Consider the following 19,846-nt stretch of genomic DNA (forward strand, 5'->3'; position numbering starts at 1 on the left):
CTCATTGCAGTGGTCGAAGAAGGCAACTTCGACTTCCTGACAAGAGGCACCAGAGGGATTTGCCTTGGGAGAGGTAATGGGTCGGGTTGAGGTAGGGTGACTGTGGGAATATTCGCCGTGAAAGAGGAAGTGGGCTGAATTGGATTCACGGCAGTAGGAGCACTAGGTGGAAGGGGAATCCCACTATTTGTCCCATTTACTCCATTAGTGCTAAGTCACAACCCTTGCTGGACAGCCCTACCCCCGCTTAATTTTTCTATGGCTAAGAGTCTAGCATCGATACAGTCGAGTTTAACCAGCAGGGGGTCCAACAAATTCTTGAGAATGTTAGTAAAGGAATAAATAATATGGTACGAGCTGTTAGAGAATCCCTCTCCAAAGATGAACGGGCCAGGGGGCGGTGGCGTATGGGTGTAGACAGGGTGTGAAGGGCTCACCATTTCAGTGGGAGTCACGGCAGAAGATGTTTCCGTGGCGTCAGTAGTGTTACCAATGGTGTTTGAGGTGTAATATACTTTTGCCCTCTTAGCACCCTTTGACAGCCTAGGTCTTTTTCTTTTCTGGACTGCACCCTCCCGGAGGGCCCTTAGGGGTGATGCAGTAGAGACATGCCCCTCTACCCGAGTTGGAACTGGATGAGATATTGGGGGAGGCGTCGACTCTTGAATAGTCAGTAGTGAATCTCGATCTCTTTGTGAGTTAGATGGTGTCCTCAGCTGCTGCAACACTGACTCTATTGTTTGGTCGATGCTATCCAGAAGGGATAGATGGGTAACATCCAACAGTTCGGGGATCTAACAATCATGGATGTGCCCGGGGAAACTTGCTGCGAACTTTCAAGCCCCTCTGCTATCTGTTTTTCTAGGGCTGTGAGTCCATTGTTAACCACAGTATTTGCCTTGACGAGAAAACTATCAAGAGTTGTTCTCCGCTGTAGTTCTCTTTGCCAAAGCGCCGGGACACCCCTCCGGGTAGCCGTGCGCTATAGAAGAGACCTATACATAACATAAGAGTACCTGTTACCAGGGTGACCGCTTTGCTCCTTGTCTCCCTTGTTGCCATGTTGTTCTGCACCTGCTGCACAGGGCCTAATCCAGGTATACAAATAAGTCCACCAGACACAAACTTAGGGGGGTGGCCCGGTCCGGTCTCACCGGGCTCAAATGGGCTATAACGAGCCCGCCCTTGGCCCGGGCTTAGCACGGGCGCGACGCGCGAGGCACGTAGGTATTTAATTATATAGTGGGGAGAGTGGAGGGGAGGCGTTCACCAGCACCTGGGACTCGCAGTCCCGCTCCCTCGGTTCACAAAAGACAGCAGCCCAGCCTCTGCAAAAGAATGTCACCAGGAATCCGGGCAGGGTCTCTCGGCACTCAGAATCACCCAACAATCCGCAATGCGCCCAGGAACGGCTACGAGCAGCTCCCGCGGAGCGGGGACTGCGAGCCGTGAAATACCGCCGGGGAGGAGGGGGGCGGGAAGAGTCCCAGGTGCGCTGGATCTCCTTCGCGCACTAGCACCTGGGACTCGCAGTCCCGCTCCCTCGGTTCACAAAAGACAGCAGCCCAGCCTCTGCAAAAGAATGTCACCAGGAATCCGGGCAGGGTCTCTCGGGTCTCAGAATCACCCAACAATCCGCAATGCGCCCAGGAACGGCTACGAGCGGCACCCCAAAAGATCCAATACAGTGTGATAAATATCAGCCAAACACACAGCAAAATCAAGATTGTCTAACTCCTTTTTCCCACCAGCTAACTTCAGGGGAGGCAGTGGTGTCTGGGATGAATATGTGTAACTCCCTTAATGTGGAGGGAACCGATCACGATTGCACTACAAGTACTAATTTGGGAAATGGTAATCCTAAAATAAATACAAGAAAGTTTATTTTAACAGATATTTGTGAAATAGAGACAGAGGACACACTTGAGCATGATTATAGTGACAACCCTGTTAACCTGCCGATAGCTGATCCTGGAACACCATTGAGTAACAGTCTAAAAATGATGACATGGAATATAGCTGGCATCAAAAACAAGATCAATGATGTCAACTGTCAAAATATACTGGAGGGTTTTGGGGTCATACTATTACAAGAAACTTGGTGCCCTGAATCTTTCCACTTAGATGGGTACCAAAACATTTGCGCAAGTGTAACACCATCCAGAAAGGGAAGGGCGAAGGGAGATCTGGCTATATTAATTCCAGTTGCTGCCCCCTTGATAGTTAGAAAAATATTTACTGAATCACAATATTACCAGTTTGTACAATTAATTTCCAACGAAAACCAGTTGTTTGTTATAATAAACTTTTATAATAATCTTTTTACCAATGCAAGGAACACCTAATTGATTTATTAGAAAAAAACTTGGACCTTTTTGTGAAGGGAATTGTAGGGTATTATATTTTAATTTGGTCAGGGGATTTTAATTGTGTTACATGTGATATCGAAGGTGGCGAGCCATGTGGGTATTGTGACTATTCTCGTGACAAGATCCCACCTTTTAATCATGATAGTTATGCGGAAGCCAGCAACAATGTAATACATAAAAATGATTTAATAATTTTAGAACCAATATCCTCAGATGGTGAAGAAAACACGCATACCTTTGTGGGCACAAGGTCATCATCAAATATAGACCACGTCATAATATCATCAAATGGCAATGATTTGGTCAAGGAAGTTTTGATAAATATTAGTATGTTTAGTGACCATCATTCCCTAAGTTTGATATTGAAGGTAGACATGTTAACAAAACAAAGGGGCAAGTATGCAGATGCTGATATTGACGCCCAAGGTAATAATGGTGTTTCAATAAAATAGACAGGTGTCAATCCATCCATATTTATGGAAACCCTCAAAGGGAAAACACAAAAAGATCTAAAAATCTGTTTGGATGGTTCGTCTACTCGAACAGCTATTATAACTGCCTTTGTTAACATCACCAAAGTAATCTCAGGCGATCTAAAATCTAAAAGAAGGAAAGAATTGAGTAGCCCAACACAAAGATGGTTCAACCATGAATGCACAAGGTTAAATAGGCAACTGATACTTGTGCTCAAACAAAAACCTAGAGATCCCAAAAAAATGTGTGCCGCCAAGAGAGACTATAAAAATACATTGGAAATAAGAAAAAGGGAGAACCATGAGGAGGCTTGGGAGAAGTTAAACCAGGAAGCAGAACTGAAAGACCCAGCCCTCTTCTGGAGGATAATTAACCATCCATATTTTAGAAATAATAATGCTGTAAGGATTGATAACGTAGTACCACCCAAAGATTGGATGTTACATTTTAAGGGTATTTTTAACCCAGAAGACATAAATATCATAGATTGGAAAAATGAAAAATGTATAAAGGTAAATTCTGTTAAAACAACGTCAATTACACCAGAGGAAATGAAACTTGCACTTCAAAAAAAGTGCAAGTGGGAAATTGTAAAGTTCAGATGGAGTGCCGGTAGATGTTATTAAGCATGATTTGGATTTCTGGACACCAATATTAGTGACAGTTTTTAGTGCTGCTTTGGGAGGAGCTTTGACAGTCACATGGGCTGAAAGTATTATCGTTCCCATTTTTTAAAACAGGGGACAGGGAAAAGGCAAACTGCTACCGCCCAATATCCCTTCTTGATTCCTCTTTCAAGATCATGGGTCGAATTATGCTGGAAAGGTTTGCAGCCTGGGCCAGCGAAAATAACATATTAACAGAGGAACAGTATGGTTTCAGAAGGGGTATTGGGACGGTAGAGCAATGTTTAAATCTAGACCTGTTAATTGCGAAGTATACATTAGCTAAGGAGGGTACACTCCAGTTATGTTTCTTCGACTTGACCAGTGCCTTGGATTTAGTTAATCATCAAAAACTATGGCAAATGTTAAGAGGGCTTGGTGCTCCCATAGAAATAATTCTACTTTTATCGTAAATTTACACCTATCTAACCTCAAGGGTAAGGTAAACAAAAATAGCGGAATGCACTCCTGACTTTGCAGTAAACCAAGGTATAAGACAAGGATGTATATTGGCTCCCCTTTTATTTTCCTTGTATATAAATAATGTGGACCTGTTTTTACAAAAATTGGCTGTAGATGCCCCAAAAAATGGAATACGCCCCACCCCGTTTTATTATATGCAGATTATGCTGTTCTAATGTCCAAAACTGCAAACAGCCTACAATGTCTAAAAGAAAACTTTTCTCAATATGTGACTAACATAGACTTACAGCTGGACCTAAGAAACATGTATAATTTCATGTGGAGGCAAGAGACAAAAGTTTAGACAGCATCATGTGGGTGGGGCTTTAATAAACAGAGCTCCGACTTTTTCATATTTGGGGTTTTTATTTTGCAATAATGGCACATGGAATCCACACATGGAAATATGCAAAATGAAATTCTTAAAAATGACTGGGGGAATTGTTAGGTTTATGTCACAACTTGGGAACAAACCCCTATGAGAAAATGTAAACGTGTACAGGAGCAAGTGTGTCCCAGCAGTTAACCATGGAGCCACAATATGGGGGAGAGCAAATACAACAATCCTTCAAACTAATGAAAATAAGTTCTTAAAAAGATTATTGGCAGTTGATAGAGGGCAGGCTCACCTGCTCGTTTTACCATACTCACCTAGGCCCATAAACACATACACACTTTAAACAGGTAAACCTACGCAAAATCAGAATATTATTTTACAGTTTAGGACCTATTCCATTGATCATACCAATCCTTGTCACCAGTACCTAAAGTCCTAAGGGATCAAGGAAGTTAGAAAAATAGGTAGTTAATAAACATTTGCACTCATTAAAATAACCACAAACTCGCGAAAGATTTGAACACTTTATCTAAGTAAATTCTTAAATTTCAGAGTCCGTACTAAATTAGTCACGACTTGTACAATTAGGAAGAATATAATCAAAGCAAGATGATGCAAAAATAATATGAGACTTTCTTTAAAGCATTGAAACATAGGAAGGGTTAGAAAAGGGAAATAATACAATGACATACCCAGATTAATTTTATATTTACCTAGAATGGTGTGAAGACCAACCCTCGGCCACGGCCTTGGATTAAAGACAGGACTTCTTGCAGTTCAGATACCAATAAGACAGCACAGGTGTAGATCAGGACCAGTGATGACCAAATTAGGATGGATTCACGTTGGAATCAGGTACCCTCAGCTAAGTGCAACGACAGCGTTACACCCCTTACTGCAGCTAACAGTTGGACCCCGATTGGGTTGGGAATCGTCTCCTTCAGGAACCCCGATTGGGTTATCAAATTTCCTTCCCAGAACACAGATTGGGTTATCGAATCTTCTGACAGAGTGCTCCGCCAGCACCTCTGCTTCTCGAATCTTTTGACAGAGTGCTCAGCCAGCACCTCTGCTCTCGATCGCCTATTGAGTGCGGAGGGTCAGTGATAGGTCAGCTATTCAGACAAGTCGGACAATCTAACTAGCTAAACCTACCTTAGATATATCATTTTCCAGGGCAGTGTACCACCCCCCCAATGTTTTAAATCTGTGTATTCCCTCAATTTGATTGGTCAAAAGACGAGGAGTGGTCCTCACACCATACCAGTTATGAGGGCACTTGATTTAATAATGCAAATTATCTTCTCACCCATAACTTTCATTTTCCCATGCATTTTATTCCACCCAACAATCAGATCAGAAACTTACATGGGGTCCTGCATTAAGAAAGTGAGGAAAATTGAATTTTGCCCTGTTATGTGTCCCTACGTGTTCCCCATCATATGTTATATGTGCATGATTAATATGCATATTTACCCCCTTGACCGAATAAAGACGCAATTATAGTTGTGTCCAACGTTAGTATGTTAGTTATCCAGTCCCTCCTGAAAGCAACAAGTATTAGGCCTATGTTGCCAACGTCTTTACATTGTGCACGTTAAATCATCGAGATGCACCCGTTTCTAGGCCTCACAGGGCCCGGACACCAGATTCAGGCCTCAAGTCTCCTGAAGCACTCCGAGGAGCGATGCATCCCCGACCGCATCCCTGACCCTTCACTTACTTCCTGCCAAGCAACGCGGTGCCCGGCTCGGCTTGGCCTGCCTGCCAAGAATATGTTATGCCTACAATTATCAGTTCTGCTCCCCGGCTTCACATTCCTAGCTAACGAACTACATAAACATCTCCATCTACAGTCTAGTCTTTCTGTCTCCATGCAAGTGATTTCCTGAATTAGTACCCATAGAAGATCCATAGCTCATGCAATACATGAAGAAATATATGCATGCACTAGCTTTAGTGACAAGTAGCCTTTGCCGTGATGACTTTTAGATTCAAGCAACATGTACTCCAAACACAAGATATCAGATACGCTATAGGTACAGGTCGTTCTGACATCCCAGACTTCAGTCTCCTCTTCTAGTGCTAGAAGTCAGAGCCCCCAGCTCTCCCCAGTTACACGTCATGACCCGTTTGCGCGCACCAGTAGGTTAAAGGTTCCAGCTGCCCAGGTAGCCCCCTCCATGTATCCACCCACTTATGACACTTCTGTGACGTCTACATCACACACCTCCGTGCACGCCCTGTGCACGCCTTCTTTTCACGCCCATATGTTCTTATCTTTCGTTTGTCACTTGTTACGCCTACTGTATTCAATGCAATTATACTGTTTTACTATATATACTGTATGATGTTAATGAGATATTAGCTGTCCCTCTTTTTCCTGAGATTGTCCCTTCCTGAACCTTTGCAGGTGATGGAACCCGATGGTCCATTGGCTCGAGCCATCTGATTAAAGCCCGTATGACTCAGATACCACGGATTTTTGCCTCTTATTTATTGAGCTATCCTTTTCAGTTAATGCATAGAAAAATAGTACCGGTAATTATTTATTTATTTACCACATAATGGCGCCCGAATAGGGACGAGCCCCTTCCCCACGCGCCGGCGATGTAACGCAGGCCCCCTGACCCTTCTACAGCCGTGACGGACCCCTACTGTGCACGTGCAGATATTTCTGCTTCAAGTCTCCCTCAGGCCCACGGAGGAGACGGAGACTGCGGTCCGGCATCCAGACGAGGCGTTGAGGAAGGCGGATCGTCCCAACCAGAGCCCAAGCCGAGAGAGCAAGGTCCGAGGTATCCGGAGGCCCACCTGTTTCCGAAGCCCGAGGCGCATGCGTAGTACGTAGCAGTAACCAGACGTCGTAGCAGTCCAGTCCAGTCCGAGGCCTTCAGTTCTGCTTCCCGGTGAGTACCGTTGCTGAGGAAGTATCTAGACGGGTTCATTAATTTGTGCCCGGTCCGACGGGTTTGGGTACACAGATCCGGTCCGACGTGTTCACTTAGGTGGATACGGTATGACGTGTCTCTTTAGGAGACCGGTATGTTCTGTACTGTTTTAGCAGTGCATCCAGTAATTCTAGTAAGTCTGTTCTCGAGAAATTCAAGTATTATGTTTTCAATGTATTAAGTACTATCTGTTTGAACTGTTGTCAATGTAGTTTTGATGTCGTGGTATGAATGATTGTCATTGCGCTAGTCATTACTGTGTTCATTGTGTATTGTGTTCAAGTTCAAGTACGGTTCAAATATGCCGCTGTTTTCTAAGTTACGTCAGATAAAAACCAGAAAAGGGTTACTCGAAGAATCAGTTCCTGTCCCTCCTAGGGACAGTCCTGGACATTTCATGTATCATAAGCATGGCTTAGATGCCATACTGTATCTAGATTTATGGGTGGACTACACCAAAGATCTCGAAGAGAAATATAGATGGCCTGTTTCAGGAACATGGGATGCCGAGTGCATCATGAGAGTAGAAGAAGCATTATGGAAAAAGAAAGCCAGACAATCCCAGAAAGATGCCATAGAACTGTGGCGTAAAGAATCGCATAAAAGAACTGAAAAGGAATTCAGAAAAGCAGAACTAAGTAGGGAATCCTCAGAAAAAGCCCAAGAAAGGGAATTACTAGAAGAAGGTGAACGAGTCAGAGCAGAACAGTCAGACAGACAAAGAAATGCCCTTATTAAAGGTATGTATCCCCTTCTTGCCGAGGGTTTGCCTAAGGCGACCCCGGAAGCACCCGGTAATTTACCGCCACCATTGGTCCCGACTAAGCTACGTCATAAACCGACCGCAGCTGAAATTTTCCTTTCTTCCTATTTAGACGACAATGTTCCAGAATATGCAAATCCGAATCCTACTCCGCCTGTTCAACCCCATCACCCTGTTAATAACGTAATTACTGTTCCTCCCGCTATTGGTCCCGGGAATCCGCCAATACCCCAGGACCAACCCACATTACGTACACCTACTTTACCAGTCACGTTACCAGCAGCCGCACCCTCAGTATTAATTGGCGATTCTAGTTCAGGAGGAGCAGGGGGAGGTATTCCTATCACCCCGCCTCAAACAAAGCGCCTGACGCTGAGAGACGCAGCATTACAGCGTACGCCAAAAGTGGCCACGTACGAAGCCCTCAAGAAGTACCTTACTGATTGTAGATATGATCCAGTGCCAGGTGAAGATCACATGATATTATATTCCGTACGTTTACGACGAGTTGCCAACTTTTTGACTACCATGCCAGATATGAAGGAACATTTAGACAGAATATATCATTTCATCCGAACAGGGGAAAAACCAGAAAGTATTCACGAGGCTATGGCACACAGGAAAGTGGAGATTCAAAGTATGCTTTTGCAGTTTTTGATAAATTGTTTAATAAGAGAACAGGATCGTCCTGATAAAAATGCAGAAGAGATGAAAGTCCTGATAAGATGGAGTGACAATATAGCAGACGGAAAACACAAGACACAGAATAGTATAGAAACGATGTACAGAAAGATTCGTAAAGAAATCATAGGCATACACGAGAGGGAGAAAGCAAGAATAATAGCAGAGAAAGAGAATGACTCTTCAGACGAAGATGTAGACAACGAGAGTCCAGATAGAATAGCGTATGTAGGTAGGACGAGACCTTTTGACAGACACACATGCCTAGAATGCAAGAAAGCTTTTCTTCCTCCCAGACCAGAACAGTGTTCTCTTGAACAATTATTCCAGGCCACCGATAGAGTCCTGAAACTACGAATAGGTTACAGTGAGCTTAGTACCATGCATGAACAAGAACTAGCCCGATCAGCAGTTCGATGGACTAGTGATTCTACCACATTTCCAGACGAAGTAGTGGCTCAAATGTTTCTGAAGCTGCCCCCAGCCGAGCAGCGACTGGTGGGTATGTACATGATCCAGCACCTCATTACACTGTACGAGGATCAGCATTCTGATCCAGGTTCATTATATAATGTATTGAACGAGTTACTCCTAAACCGATGGAAAGGGTGAGGTACCGATTTAATTAGTGTCATTTTAGAACAGCGCCACAAATACAGAACGTTCCTGACTCCGCATTTTGTTCCTGTTTCACCCCCATTCTACATAGATAGACAGAATCCGTTGCGAGAAGTGCATCCTGTTAAGGGAACGGGGGGTGAGCTCGAACGAGTATTTGTTTACACCCCTTTAACAAAAATTGAACTACTAGAAATGAAAAAGTTAGTGCCCTGTCACGATAAAGATCCAGCAGGGTTCCACCGTGAATTAAAAGACATGCTCCGTATGGGAGAATACACGTATCCTGATATCATTAAAATGTTAAAGGTCCTGTTGCCTGCGGGCATATAGGAAAAACTTAAAGAAAAAGAATGGGAGGTGGGAGAGAAAAAGATTGACTGGACCGCATTAGAGAACGAAGATAATACACGAGTTCCAGGTACTGGTCTTGGGGATAAAGCCAAAGCATTGCCCGAACTGTTAATACAAGTCTTGCCAAGATTATTAACCACAAAAAAGGAAGACTGGGATGCCATCTCAGCCTGTAAACAGAAACAAGACGAAGACACTAGTGATTTTTATTCCAGATTTGAGAAATGTTTCATTATTAATAGCGGCTTGAAAACAAGTAGTGAATCGTATCCCCATCTCTTTGTTACCAAATTAGTAGAAAATTCTTTACCTCAAGTTAAAAATCGAGTACTGAAAGTCGAGAGTACCTGGCAAGCTAATACCCCGTCACAAATGCTACAAATGTTACAGTATCACCAGAACCGAATCAGAGAAGAGCAAGAACACGAAAGGAGACGTATGAAAGACACGAAAATGAAAGTACTAGTGGCACAGTCTGTTCCAGCAGATAGTCAGAAGAGGGGTACGAATCAAACTAGTCATTCTGCAGCTCCCGTTAAAGGGACATGCAATTATTGTAAACAGCCAGGTCATTATATAAACGAATGTGCAGTTCTGAAACACAACATAGCTACTGGTAAGACGGAAGAGAGACCGCGTCCTCCTAGACAGGAACATGTTCCGCAGAACACGCAACCACCGCAGAACGCACAACAGACAGTAACAGTACCGCAGCCTATAGCTGCCACACAACACGTTACACAGCAGATGTACCAGTATGCACAGTCAGATTATCCAGAATATCAGCAGTATTCATGAAACAGCCTAGAGAGGGAGGTTGGCTTGCCTCTCATCGAGGTTCCTGTAGATCAAGAGGGTCCCTATGTACACAGTCAAGTATTAGGGAAAGACAGAACATTTCTGATTGATACAGGGGCAAGTAGGACTACCATCAGTCATGACGAGGTTCCAGGGGCTCCACTCTCAGGCTCAAGAAATGTTTCCCTGGGATTTTCAGGAAAGCCTATTGTTAATGAAATATCGAAACCAGTTTCCCTAGAAGTTGGTCCATTGTCCCGAAATACAGACTTGTTACTTACGAAGTCATGTCCTGAAAACTTACTTGGTATTAAAACATTGAAAGAATTAGGAGCTGTAATTTGTTGTTCTCCGGAAGGAGTGAGATTGTTTTTACGTGATTTTAAAGGACATTATGTGTTAAGAGATTTTGATCCAAGATTATTGAATGTACCACAGCATTTATGGGCGCAAGGTCCAACTGATGTAGGTTGTATGCACATTACACCATATCGTGTCACTCTAAAGCAAGGAGTTGTATTACCCCGAATTCGACAATACAAATTACCACCTGAGGCTGTAGCAGCCTTATCGAAAATCATTGACGAGCTCATTGCTCAAGGAGTGGTTGTAGAAACTGACTCCAATGTATGTAATTCTCCTATCATCCGGATTCTTAAACGTACTGACCCAAATTCACCTCCAGTTTATCGACTAGTAATTGACCTTCGAGAACTTAATAAATGTATCATACCCCAGTACCCAGTGGTTCCAGATATCTCTTCCCTATTGACTGCCATTGATTCCGAAGCTACGTTCTTTACTGTTATTGATCTCAAGAACGCTTTCTTTAGTGTCCCCATCCATCCGGACAGCCAGTTCCTTTTCGGATTCTGTTTAAATGGAAGAAGCTATAAATTCACACGTGCACCTCAAGGTTTCACAGAAAGTCCTAGTATTTACAGTCAAGCACTGAAACGACAACTAGACAGTATTCACATGCCAACTGACACTGCCCTGATCCAGTATGTCGATGATTTATTGATCACAGCCCGTACAGAACGTGACTGCGAACGTGCGTCACTGACAGTCTTGTATTTCCTGGCAGAAATGGGGCACAAGGTGTCCCCTTCGAAACTGCAATTCTGTGTCCAGCAAGTGGTATACCTTGGACACTTGCTGTCCAAGAGGGGTAGACAGTTGACACCTGACCGTATCCAGTTAATTGCACATCTTCCACAGCCCAAGACACAGAAGGAGGTACGAGCTTTTATCGGCCTCACTTCTTACTGCAGACAATGGATCCCTCAGTACGCATATCTAGCCAAGCCACTGATACAGTTGACAACACAGGAGGCAGCGTCATCGACTGTCCTCCCTTGGACCCAGGAACATACACTTGTTTTCAATGAATTAAAGAAAGCTTTATGTAATGCACCTGTGTTAGCGACACCAAACTACAGTAAGCCTTTTACGCTTTTTGTCACTGAACGCGATGGTACAGCATTATCTGTTCTCACACAAGATCAAGCAGGACAACACAAGCCTTGTGCTTATTTTTCTAGCACATTAGATCCAGTAGCCCAGGCTCTGCCTGCGTGCCTTAAATCAGTTGCAGCCACAGCTCTAGCTATTAGACAAAGTGATTCCATAGTGTTAGGACACTCCCTGACAGTACAGGTTCCACACTCCGTGGAAGTTCTTTTAAACGGAACACAGACTCAGCACTTGACAATTGCACGATTGACAGGATATGAACTGACACTGTTCCAGCCACACATAGAGATCAGACGCTGCAACGTATTAAATCCTGCTACATTGTTACCCGCGATTACATCAGATCCTGTAACACATGATTGTGTGGAAGTTATTAACATCATGACAAAGCCAAGACAAGACTTGACGGACATTGCATTCCTACTGCCACCAGTTTTCCTAGCCCCATCCGATTATCACCGAAATACACATCTAGTACTCGTCAGACATAGAAGGGAGATCGAGTCCCCAATTGTCGATCAGACTGAAACTGCATTGGAGCAGTATACGGATTTCAATAAAGGTTTCTTTTTCTTCATAGGTCCCGTCCAGAATAGTAAATTAATACGCAGGTTAACCAGAACCCTTGAAGCAGTAGTGAATGAGACTACTTCCGCCCTAGGTAACTTAACAGAAGAACAGTCTGCTTTGAGATTTGTTGTTCTTCAGAACGGCCTTGTTCTTGACGTCATTCTGGCCGATAGGGGCGGAGCTTGTAGAGTCATCGGATCTAGTTGTTGCGTTTTCATTCCTAATAACGCACCGTCTGTATATTCAGCAATAACTAGACTTCATAAAATAGCACATCAGCTACACCAGAATCCAGGCACCTGGACTTGGTCCGGCTGGCTCTGGAGTGTAATATCTGCCTGGGGATGGAAAGTACTGTCATTCCTAGGAGTAGTAGTAATGATCATATTCAGTTGTTGTCTCTGTTTACAATGTGGCCCTGCGATTTGAGGCTTGTGCGCTACATCTTGTATTCCACGTCCAAAGTCCTATTCCCAAAAGATAAGAGACGAGCAAATTATGCTGTATGAACAGATAGATGGTATCATGAATATTGATGTTTCCTGAAGGAAACGTAGGGAACAAGGAGGGAATGAGGAAATTTGAATTTTGCCCTGTTATGTGTCCCTACGTGTTCCCCATCATATGTTATATGTGCATGATTAATATGCATATTTACCCCCTTGACCGAATAAAGACGCAATTATAGTTGTGTCCAACGTTAGTATGTTAGTTATCCAGTCCCTCCTGAAAGCAACAAGTATTAGGCCTATGTTGCCAACGTCTTTACATTGTGCACGTTAAATCATCGAGATGCACCCGTTTCTAGGCCTCACAGGGCCCGGACACCAGATTCAGGCCTCAAGTCTCCTGAAGCACTCCGAGGAGCGATGCAGCCCCGCCCGCATCCCTGACCCTTCACTTACTTCCTGCCAAGCAACGCGGTGCCCGGCTCGGCTTGGCCTGCCTGCCAAGAATATGTTATGCCTACAGTTATCAGTTCTGCTCCCCGGCTTCACATTCCTAGCTAACGAACTACATAAACATCTCCATCTACAGTCTCGTCTTTCTGTCTCCATGCAAGTGATTTCCTGAATTAGTACCCATAGAAGATCCATAGCTCATGCAATACATGAAGAAATATATGCATGCACTAGCTTTAGTGACAAGTAGCCTTTGCCCTGATGACTTTTAGATTCAAGCAACATGTACTCCAAACACAAGATATCAGATACGCTATAGGTACAGGTTGTTCTGACATCCCAGACTTCAGTCTCCTCTTCTAGTGCTAGAAGTCAGAGCCCCCAGCTCTCCCCAGTTACACGTCATGACCCGTTTGCGCGCACCAGTAGGTTAAAGGTTCCAGCTGCCCAGGTAGCCCCCTCCATGTATCCACCCACTTATGACACTTCTGTGACGTCTACATCACACACCTCCGTGCACGCCCTGTGCACGCCTTCTTTTCACGCCCATATGTTCTTATCTTTCGTTTGTCACTTGTTACGCCTACTGTATTCAATGCAATTATACTGTTTTACTATATATACTGTATGATGTTAATGAGATATTAGCTGTCCCTCTTTTTCCTGAGATTGTCCCTTCCTGAACCTTTGCAGGTGATGGAACCCGATGGTCCATTGGCTCGAGCCATCTGATTAAAGCCCGTATGACTCAGATACCACGGATTTTTGCCTCTTATTTATTGAGCTATCCTTTTCAGTTAATGCATAGAAAAATAGTACCGGTAATTATTTATTTATTTACCACAAAAGAAGAAAGGAGAATTAGTAAGGACTAATGCTGCTATATTTGATTTTGCGCGTAAATTGGGAAATACACCAGTGGTTGCTTTGATGAAACTGTATCAAGCTAAAAGCATTGCTGTGGCCTGTTATGGGAGCGATCTCTGGGGTTTTGTTCCAGTGGGCGATCTCGTAACTACTGAAAACAATTTTTTAAAACAAATTTTGTGTTTACCTAAAGGCACAGCCAACTTTTCTACTCATGAGGAACTGGGTATGCCCTACCTAGGCGACAAGATTGCAGTAAAACCCTTGTTGTGCTGGCTAAACTGCTGGATGAATGATGAAATACCATTTACACAAAATATTCTTCTCGAAGCACTTAACTAGGAAGGGAAATTTAAGATACCCTGGTTAAGATACATCAGAAACTGTCTTCACGATTTGGGTCGGCTGGAACTTTTCCTAGCCCCACAGCAAGTAACTGAACGCGATATAATCTACGTGAAAGACACTTTTTTGCTGAATCGACAGTTTGCTAGAGAAGAGCTAGAGTTGAAAAAGGGCAGCGTGAGGAGACATGTTCTAACAAAAACAACATTGTTAATTGAACCCTATCTATCCTGGCCCATCTCTAGATATGAGCGTTTTCTGTTATCTAGATTTCGCTTTGATTTATTTCATCTGATGCTAGCTGTGCCCAGCGGGGCCCACAAGGGTCAAGTGTTGCCAGCTTGCGGCTGCGACAGTAAGTCTCCGCAGATCTGGAACACTTTTTATTTGTATGCTCCTATTATACGTTTCTACGAAAAAAAATTTAAAACCCCTTTTTAAACAACTGAATTTTATGCAAATAAGGCCTGCATTATTTTATCTTCAAATGCTGCACTGTGAAAGCACTTTGTTCTTATGCAATTTTTTAAAAACAGCCCTGAAATTTAGAAAAAGTATGGAAGGTTAACTGCTACGATTTACTCCCCCTTTTGTAAAATATGTCATCGATTGTTAGTATATTTATATTTATATTGGTTGTACTAACTATATGCTTCCTTGTGATTTCCTGCTCCTGACGAATCGATTTTTTTAACAATGTAACATATATATATGTTTTTCTCTGTACTTTTATGACTGCATTGCAGACAGTCGAATAAAGGATTTTTGAATTGAATTGAATTGGGTTATCGAATCTTCTGACAGAGTGCTCCGCCAGCACCTCTGCTTCTCGAATCTTTTGACAGAGTGCTCAGCCAGCACCTCTGCTCTCGATCGCCTATTGAGTACGGTGGGTCAGTGATAGGTCAGCTATTCAGACAAGTCGGACAATCTAACTAGCTAAACCTAGCTTAGATATATCATTTTCCAGGGCAGTGTACCACCCCCCCAATGTTTCAAATCTGTGTATTCCCTCAATTTGATTGGTCAAAAGACGAGGAGTGGTCATCACACCATACCAGTTATGAGGGCACTTGATTTAATATTGCAAATTATCTTCTCACCCATAACTTTCATTTTCCCATGCATTTTATTTCACCCAACAATGAATGTTCTATTAGTAAATACAATGTTAAACAATTTATCAAAGGTTCTTCCTCCCGAGAGGTCGCGGGGTGAGTTTCCCAGGCGCATCTTCAGGCAAGACTGTCGTTGGCATGGATTCAATGCCATGGCCTGTGGACTCTTGAGAACACGGCACATGCGCAGTCGCGGGACCCAAGATGGAGCAACATTTTACTTGATTGGTCCAAACTCGAGCTAATAGCAAAGTCAAAAAGAACAATTTTAGAACAAAGTATAAATGAATGCACTGTATACCACTTATCTCTACTCTAGTCCCATTATTTTATTTTAACTACAGCGTTAGGGAATAAGAATAACGAACAAAACGTAGCAATGCAAGCGTTAGCACATGAAAACATTGAGCAGCCATCTTTAGTTCTAGTGCGCAGAAGCAAAGTTTTCCCACCATAGCAGAAAGTATGTCATGACATGTGAGTGTGACAGACGCATGCGCAGAACAGTTAGTAGAAAGCATATTGAAAAGCTTCCCCCAGATACTAGAAATTTCATCTGGTGCATTGTTAATAAGACAAAATATGTTGATTAAAATATTATATATTATTTCGAGAGGGTTGAATCCAAGCAAGTCTCTTTACGAATGAAACCTTGCTCCATCACAGTTCCTAGTGCAATTGCAAATATTTAAGTGATAATTTAAATATAGCTCCTCTTACCCTCTGGCACGGTTTATGGACAAAGGAAGAAACACAATTCTCTAAGGATTTAATTACAGACTGCCTAGCTTTAGACCATGGAATGAAAATACCATGGGTGTGTCACATTTTTAAACTTTTGACAAAATGTGAAGTAAACACAGATAACCCCCTAAGTATACGGGAACACATTCAATCAATCAATCATTTGTAAAGTGCACTACATACCCGCGAGGGTCTAAAGGCGCTGGGGGGGCGCTACTGATCGAACAGCCAGGTCTTGAGTATCCTCCTGAAGGTCAGCAGGACTTGGGTCTGTCGTAGGCTCAGTGGGAGGGTGTTCCATGTCCTGACGGCAAGGTGGGAGAATCATCTCCCACCGGTGGTTGTTCTTCGGATGCATGGGACGATGGCGAGTGAGAGGTCGGCAGAGAGCTGTCTGTTGAGGTAAGCTGGGCCAGTCTTATGGAGTGCCTTGTGTGCGTGGGTGAGGAGCTTGAAGGATATCCTCTAGTTGACGGGGAGCCGATTCAGGTTTCTCAGGTGGGGGGGGGTGATGTGGCCGTTGCGTGGTATGTCGAGGATCAGTCGTGTCGAGGCATTTTGGATGCACTGCAGTCGTTTGATGAGCTTGGTCGGGGCTCCAGCGCAGAGGGCGTTCCGTTATCGAATCTGCTGATGACGAGGCCCTGGGTGATTGTCTTTCTTGTATCTGTCGGGATCCATCTGTAGATCTTGCGGAGCATGCGGAGGGTGTTGAAGCAGAAGGAGGAGACAGCATTGACTTGCTTTGTCATTGAGAGCGTTGAGTCAAGGATAATTCCCAGGTTGCATGCATGGTCGGTGGGTGTCGGGGCTGCCCCCAGTGCCGTCGGCCACCAAGAGTCGTCCCAGGCTGAAGGGTTGGAGCCGAGGATGAGGACCTCCATCTTGTCCGAGTTCAGCTTCTGACGGCTGGCCTTCATCCAGTCGGCGATGGCCTTCATTCCTTCGTGGAGGTTGGCTTTGGCTGTGAAGGGGTCCTTGGTGAGGGAGAGGATCAGCTGAGTGTCGTCGGTGTAGGAGATTATGTTGAGGTCGTGCTGTCGGGCTACATGTGCGAGCGGACCATGTAAATGTTGAACAGCGTCGGGTTAAGGGAGGATCCCTGGTGTACGCCGCAGATGATATCGGAGGCTTTGGAACGAAATGGGGGGAGGTGGATGCTCTGGGTTCTGCCGGAGAGGAAGGAGGTGGTCCAATCCAGAGCCTTGTCTTGGATCCCTGCAGCGTGGAGGCGTGCGCGTAGTGTGCGGTAGCAGACGGTGTCGAAGGCGGCAGAGAGGTCTAAGAGGATGAGTGCTGCGGTCTCGCCATTGTCCAGCAGAGTCCTGATGTCGTCGGTGGCTACGATGAGGGCAGTCTAGGTGCTGTGGTTGCTGCGGAACCATGACTGGGAAGGGTTCAAGATTCGGTTTTCTTCGAGGTCTGTTGACAGTTTTCTCGATGACCTTGGCTGGGAAGGGGGGCAGAGAGATGGGCCGGAAGTTCTTGAGGTGTCTTGGGTCTGCCTCAGGTTTTTTGAGTAGTGCGTGCTCTCAGCGTGTTTCCAGATCTCTGGGAAGGTCGCGGTCTCGAGCGAGAGATTGATGAAGTTGCGCAGGTGGGGTGCGATGGTGCTGCTTGCTCTGTTGAAGACTTGGTGCGGGAATGGGTCCGACGGAGAGCCGAAGTGTATTGAGCGCATGGTCTTGATGGTGTCATCAATGCTTACACTGGCCCAGGCTAGCAGGGGGTCGTGGTCAATGGTGTACGGAGGGTCTGTTGTGTTGCTGTCTGTTGAGGGTGTCTGGGTATTGAAGCTGTCGTAGATGTCTGCTATCTTGCCGTAGAAGAAGATGGCGAGGGAGTCCCACAGGGCTTGCAACGGCGGGATGTCGTTGGTGTTGGAGCTGGGGTTGGAGAGTTCCTTCACGATGTTGAAGATCTCCCTGCTATTGTGTGTGTTGTTTTCGAGGCGGTCTTTGAAGGAGGTCCTCTTGGCCATCCTGATGAGGTGGTGGTTGTGGATGGCGTCCTTGAGTGCTGCGTGGCTGTCCGGAGTTTGTTCACTGTGCCATTCCTTCTCTAGTTTCCGGCAGACTTGCTTGGAGGCTAGGAGTTCTGGGGTGAACCAGCTGGCCCTCTTGCTGGTGTCTCTGTGGGGGTGGTTTCTTCAGCGGGGCGAGGGTATTGGCGCAGTCCTCGATCCAGCGTCTGAGGCTGTGGGCAGCGTCGTCGCTGTTGGAGTGTTCGGTGGGTGGGCTGAGAGCGAAGTTTTTGTGTAGCTGGTCTTCGGTGATTTTGCTCCAGCAGCGGCGGGGGATCTGTTAGGTGCTCTGGTGTGTGGTGGGTTTCTGGAAGGCAAAGTGGATGCAGCGGTGGTCGGTCCAGAGGAGTTCGTGGTATGGCTGATGGAGATGTACGGGCTTTAGGAGAAGACTGGGTCGAGCGTGTGGGTGGGTGTTGTGGTGAGTTGCTTCAGTCTGAGGTTGGCGAGGTTATCAATCCGGATTGGGGAGTTGTTGTTGTTGTTATCAAGGTGAAAGTTCAGGTCTCTAAGGAGGATGTAGTCGGTGGAGGTCAGGGCGTGCGTGCTGATCAAGTCGGCGATGGAGTCGCTGAACTGGGGGCGGGGTCCGGGGAGTCGGTAGACAAGAATGCCACTGAGGGTAGAATTAGGGTCTGTGTGGATCTGGAAATGCATGTATTTGGCGGTGCTGAGTGCATCGTCGGTGCTAGTCGAGACCCTGATGCTGTTCTTGTGGACGATGGCGATTTCTCCTCCGACTCTGACACAGCAAGAGTGATTTGAAATTGAGATATATTACTGCCGTAGAACATGATAGGGATAGGATGGCTATGAGAAAACAGACAGTGGCAGCCTATTGTGAACGTCCATACATGAGGGGTACTCAGTTATATCTTACCTTGGTCCAGAATGTTCAGCACAGATTTTATCTGACCAGGCTAAGGATGAGTACTTTACACTATTTAATTGCATTCCCAAGCACAGAGAAATGCCACAGTATTTTGCCACCTTGCCCATGTGATGGTAAAACCCTACATTCCATCTTACATTTCATTCTTTTTTGTCCTTTTTATATGGCTATCCGAAAATCTGTATTGAAACTGCTTTTTTATTAAAAAAAAAAGCTTTTTAACTATAAGGATGCGTTCAACTATATATGCACCTTAGACACCATGAAAATTATAAGCTCTGCACTCTGCTTCATACAGCAATCAATTAGAAAAAGAAAAGACTATGCATTATTGGATGCTTTGCTGTATGAAAAGAAGATGATTAATATAAAAGAAATGTAATCATATTTTCTTGCAGTTTGCACTTGCACTTTATCGCATGAATTTGTGGTAGATT

Source organism: Lissotriton helveticus, chromosome 7, assembly GCF_964261635.1.
Source record: "Lissotriton helveticus chromosome 7, aLisHel1.1, whole genome shotgun sequence".
Classification (NCBI taxonomy): Eukaryota; Metazoa; Chordata; class Amphibia; order Caudata; family Salamandridae; genus Lissotriton; species Lissotriton helveticus.